The sequence below is a fragment of the Aptenodytes patagonicus genome, unplaced genomic scaffold (assembly GCF_965638725.1).
Source record: "Aptenodytes patagonicus unplaced genomic scaffold, bAptPat1.pri.cur scaffold_88, whole genome shotgun sequence".
Classification (NCBI taxonomy): domain Eukaryota; kingdom Metazoa; phylum Chordata; class Aves; order Sphenisciformes; family Spheniscidae; genus Aptenodytes; species Aptenodytes patagonicus.
Genome location: NW_027472036.1, coordinates 368,379 through 373,335, shown reverse-complemented (window position 1 = coordinate 373,335; position 4,957 = coordinate 368,379). Strand labels below are relative to the sequence as shown.

At 58.2% G+C, this 4,957-nt stretch overlaps 1 long non-coding RNA gene across 1 annotated transcript; it reads left to right on the top strand.

The window, feature by feature from the left end:
* Window positions 1-2,818: 2,818 nt before the first annotated feature.
* LOC143173490 (uncharacterized) lies at window positions 2,819-4,551 on the top strand. The gene is made up of 4 exons (XR_012997564.1): window positions 2,819-2,884; window positions 3,879-3,914; window positions 4,040-4,078; window positions 4,485-4,551. It is a non-coding gene; the product is annotated as an uncharacterized LOC143173490 (long non-coding RNA).
* The last annotated feature ends 406 nt before the right edge of the window (window positions 4,552-4,957 follow it).

Below are 4,957 nucleotides of genomic sequence, written 5' to 3'. Positions count from 1 at the left end.
GGGGCCCTGAGCAGCAACAAGCGTTTGAACAAACTAAACGGGAGATAGTTCGTGTGGTAGCCCTTGGGCCAGTCTAGACAGGACAAGATGTGAAAAACATGCTTTACACCACAGCCAGGGATCATGGCCCCACCTGGAGCCCCTGGCAGAAAGCACTTGCAGAGACTTGAGGTCAAAACCTCTAGGGTTTTGGAGCTGGGTTTATAAAGGATCCAAGGCCCACTACACTCCAAGTGAAAAAGAAATGTTAGCAGCATATGAAGGGCTTCAAGCCACTTCAGAAGTAGTTGGTACTGAAGCACAACTCATCTTGGCACCTCGATTGCCTGTGCTGGGCTGGATGTTCAAAGGGAGGGTACCCTCTATGCATCATGTAACTGATGCTACATGGAGTAAATGGGTCATGCTGATAACACAACGGGCTCGAATGGGAAACCCCAGTCGCCCAGGAATCTTGGAAATGATCATGGCCAGAAGGCCAAAACTTTGGCATATTACCGGAGGAGGTGACTTGTGCTGAAGAGGCCCCACTGTGTAATAAATTACCAGAAAAAGAAAAGAAATATGTCCTGTTTACAGATGTGTCCTGTCATATTGTAGGAAAACATTGGAGGTGGAAAGCCGCTGTATGGAGTCCTACACAACAAGTTACAGAAACTGCTGAAGGAGAAGGTGAATTGAGTCAGTTTGTAGAAGTGAAAGCCATCCAGCTGGCTTTAGATATTGCTGAATGAGAAAAATGGCCAGTACTTTATCTCTATACTGACTCACGGATGGTGGCAAAGGCCCTGTGGGGATGGCTACAGCAATGGCAGCGGAGCAACTGGCAGTGCAGAGGCAAACCCATCCGGGCTGCCGCATTGTGGCAAGATACTGTTACCTGGGTGGAGAACCTGGCTGTAAATGTATGTCATGTAGATGCTCGCGTACCCAAGAGTCGGGCCACTGAAGAACATTGAAACAACCAGCAGGTGGACCAGGCTGCTAGAATAGAAGTGGCTCAGGTGGATCTGGACTGGCAACGTAAGGGTGAATTCTTTATAGCTCGGTGGGCCCATGACACCTCAGGCCATCAAGGAAGGGATGCAACATACAGATGGGCTCATGATTGAGGGGTGGACTTGACCATTGACGCCATTGCACAGGTTATCCATGAATGTAAAATATGCACCATAAAGACACCAGGTGGCTAAAGACTTTTTGCTATAGAGGACGATGGCTGAAATATCAGTATGGGGAACCCTAGCAGTGTCCCTGGGGAGACAACTCCATCACCCAGGCTGCTCTAAGCCCCACTCCTGCAGGACTCCCTTGCCACCAGGCTTTTTGAAGGCGAGCAACACCCCGGGTGTCAGGCTGCTCCCCCGGGACTGCCCCTGCTTTTAGGCGCTGGCGTGGGGAGCGCCCCAGGACCTGCTCCTCACCATTTGCCCCAGCACTGCCCTCCCCTGCGGGCTCTGCCCGCTGCCAGGGCTGGAGGGAGCCCAGGCGTCCAGGCTGCTTTAACCCCTCCCAGACTCCCCCCGATCAGGCACTCTCATGAGCACCAAGCTTGCTGAACGGGTTCTTGTGCCACGGGCCCTGGGCAAACACGGCTTATCAGAGATGCTGCGGGGACAAACATCCCTCCTCTTGCCAGGGGAGCTCTGTCCCCACAATTAGCTCTGAGTGGCTGCCTGGGGACAAGCGCCCACGTCATCGTGTCCCTCTGGACAGCCACATCCTGCTCAGGGACAGCACTTGCCTGGGTCAAGGACGTGGGCGTTGAAGGGACACTCGGTGGGGATAGGGGCCTTTGGTGAGCTAAGTCCCAGCCAGGGACAGGGCTGGAGCCAGAGCCTTGTTGGGGATGGGGTCACTGGGACCCACCATCCGGGGACAGCTCTGCAGAGTGGGACCCAGGTTGTCTGGGAGGCCACGGTGGGCCCAGGCAGTGGCAGAGTGAGGGCCAGGGCAGGGGACATTCCCCTCTGGTCTCGGCTCTGGGGAGGCCGTGGCTGGGGACTGGACCAGTTTGGGGCCTGCAGTGCAATGGAAGTGGGGTGGGCTGGAGCTAGGCACTGCAACCACCCCAGCACTTCCCCCAAGCCGATCCCCCATCTCCCGGTGCCCAACATTCACCAGTGCTCCCCATTGCCAGTGCCTCCAGTCACTGAAGATCCCAGTCACCCAGCAGTCCCCATTGCCCATGCTCCCAGTTGTCCTCCCAGCTCCCAGTGTTCCCTAATCCTGGGTCCCTGGTGCCCCAAGAAGAGGGGTCAGTCCCAGCTCCCCATTTACCCAAGGGACTGGAGAGGGCTCAGAGAGAATTCTGCTAGAGAGACCCCTGCTTTGAGGCTAGCGTCATCTCTGGGGGAGTCCCAGAGGGAAAGACTGGCCTGGGAGGCGAGCGGCACTGGGAGATGGCAGTGCTGGGAGATGAGGGGCACTGGGAGATGGGGGGATCTGGCTTTGGGGAACTGTTGGAGGGTGGTTTCATGTGGGAGCAGTGGGTCGTCACTGTAGGGTGTCTGGCTGTCAGGGGCGCACCGCCCGCCCCCCCCTCGCCACCCGCAGATGCCTGTGCCCTTCCTCATGCAGCTGCCCCATGCAGGAAGCTGGACTGGTGCCAGGAAAGGTGGCTGGATCAGTGCTGGAGGCGGGGGGCGACTCTGTGCTGGCGCTGGGCTTCTTGCCAGGGCTGGTGTCTCTGCCAAGCCTGGCTTTGCCCTGGGGGTTCTCGGGGTGGAGAGGGGCAGGGAGGAGTCCTGGGAGGGATAAATCTGCCCCTCACCTTCTCCAGCTTCACCCAGGACTCACCACACTGCAGAGGAAGATGAAGGTCGCAGTGCTCAGCGCGGCCCTGCTCTTCACCATCCTGCTGTGCACCCCGGAAGATGCTCAGGTGAGTCCCCAGTGCCACGGGGAGGGGCTCAAGGCTGGGGATGGGTCTTGGCTGCAGGACATCAGTTCTCCTGCAGAATGAAATCATAGTGGTGAGCACAAAACCCCTTGACTTGGCCTCTCCCTTTCCCAAGCAAGGAGATCCTCCAGGCTCCCATGCACCTCCAGCCCCGGGCAATGCAGCTTTCTCCCTCCCACAATTCCGCCTGTTCCCTCCACTTCCCCCACAATTAAGCTTCTGGTGCCCAGAGCCCGGGTTCCTCAGTGAGTGATCGGACCTGTCCCCTCCCTGGGAGGGACCACCACAAACTCCTGTGAGGGCCCCCACCGGTTTCTTGTCTTGGTGCCCCCACATCTCTCCCTTTTGGACCTCCCCATCCCATCCTTTTGGTCCCCTCAGACATCTCCTCCCCAGGATCTACTCCATGTCCTATCTAGGGTCCCCACATGCCCTCCCAATGTCTTTCTTTCAGTCTTTCCCCTCAGTCCTTTGCTTTTCGTCCTGTCCACTGCGGTACTGTCCCCAGATCCCCTTCCTTGAACCCCCACTCCCAAACACTCTCCCAATCCCCTCGCTTTGGTCCTCTGCAGTCCTCTTCCTCCTGCCCCCACCAACTACCTTGCTTGAAGTCCCTGTATCCCCGCCACTTGAATTTCTTTACCCCTCACTTGCATCCCACGCAGTCCTGTCCATTCAACACCCCCAGCCCAGTCCCTTGGGGTCCGCTAATTTATCCCAGTGCCCTGTCTTTGGGTCCCCCCCACCCCCATACTCTTTGGAGTACCCGAATTCCCCACGCTATCCTTGTCTCCATCCCCACCCCTGGTCCCTGCATGAACAGGTATCCCAGGTGAAACTTGAAGGAATGGGGCTGGGGGGAGCAGAAGGGATTTTCCCCCTCAGACCAGGGGGAAGCCATGGGCCTGGGGGGACTGGGGACACCTGTGCCCCACCCACAGTCCCACCAGACCACCCCTTTGCTCTTCTTCCCTAGGCACTCTTGGAAGGAAGTGGAAATAGTATCCCGGATGTAAGTAGCAGGGTGGACTTGGAGGGCATCCAGTCTGGGGAACTGGAGGGCACTTTGGTCCTCCCATCCCTTGCTGGAGCGGGGAACATCCCAGTGACCAGTGAGGTCTCATGGTCTCTCTACAGGTGGGGTTACTCAAACTCAGGCGATTGAAGAGGGCTGAGGTGGGTACCACGAGTTCTGCTGGCCCCAGACCCTCCCCCCCCATGGCCACGACACTCCAGGGCATCCCAGTGTGCTCCAGTACAACCCAGTGCACCCCAGTGCAACCCCAGAGAACACCCCTGCACCCCAGTGTTTTCCCAGGGAGGACCCTTTCCCCAGGGCCCCCATTGCATTCCCATCCATCCCTTTACAACCCACTACAGCCCAGGATGCCCCAGTACACAGCCACGCACCCAGGTGGGCCCCTTCCCCAAGACACCCACTGCTTTCTCTGCACTGTCATACAAATTCATGTACCCCATTTCTCCCCGGTGGCACCTTCCCCAAGGACCCCGTTGCTTTCCCCTGCCTCCCAGTACACCCCAGTGCACCCAAGCGTGTCCCTAAACCTCCCTTTCTCCCCAGCTCCCTGTGGCTGGCCAGGTGGTGGAGCTTGTGCGCCAGAGACGTGTGGCTGCAGCTGTTAATGTCTAGGTGAGCAGCATCAGGGCATCTCCAGCCCCACAAAGGATCCTGTGCCCCAGGGGATCCCTGAGCCCTCTGGGGTGGGCAGAACTTGGGAATGGGAGAGGGGAACAGAGGGGACTGTCCATGATCCATGTCCCAGGGTGAGCTGGACAGAGCTGACGCCATGCCTTTCCTTGCACCTCTACAGTGGTGGGGCTCTGCAGACCCAGAGGGTCATCGTGCAGGCCAGGCAGGGGCTCTGCTGCCATACAGACCTCCAGGACCACCGTGAGGGCTGGGCAGGGTTCTGGGAGATTTTGGGGCATCCCGGGGTAAGGGGCTCTGGGTGCCATATGGACTTCAGGAGGGCCAAGTTCTGTCCTGGATATATTGAGGGCTCCAATTCCTGTCTCCTTCTCCGGGTCTCTGCA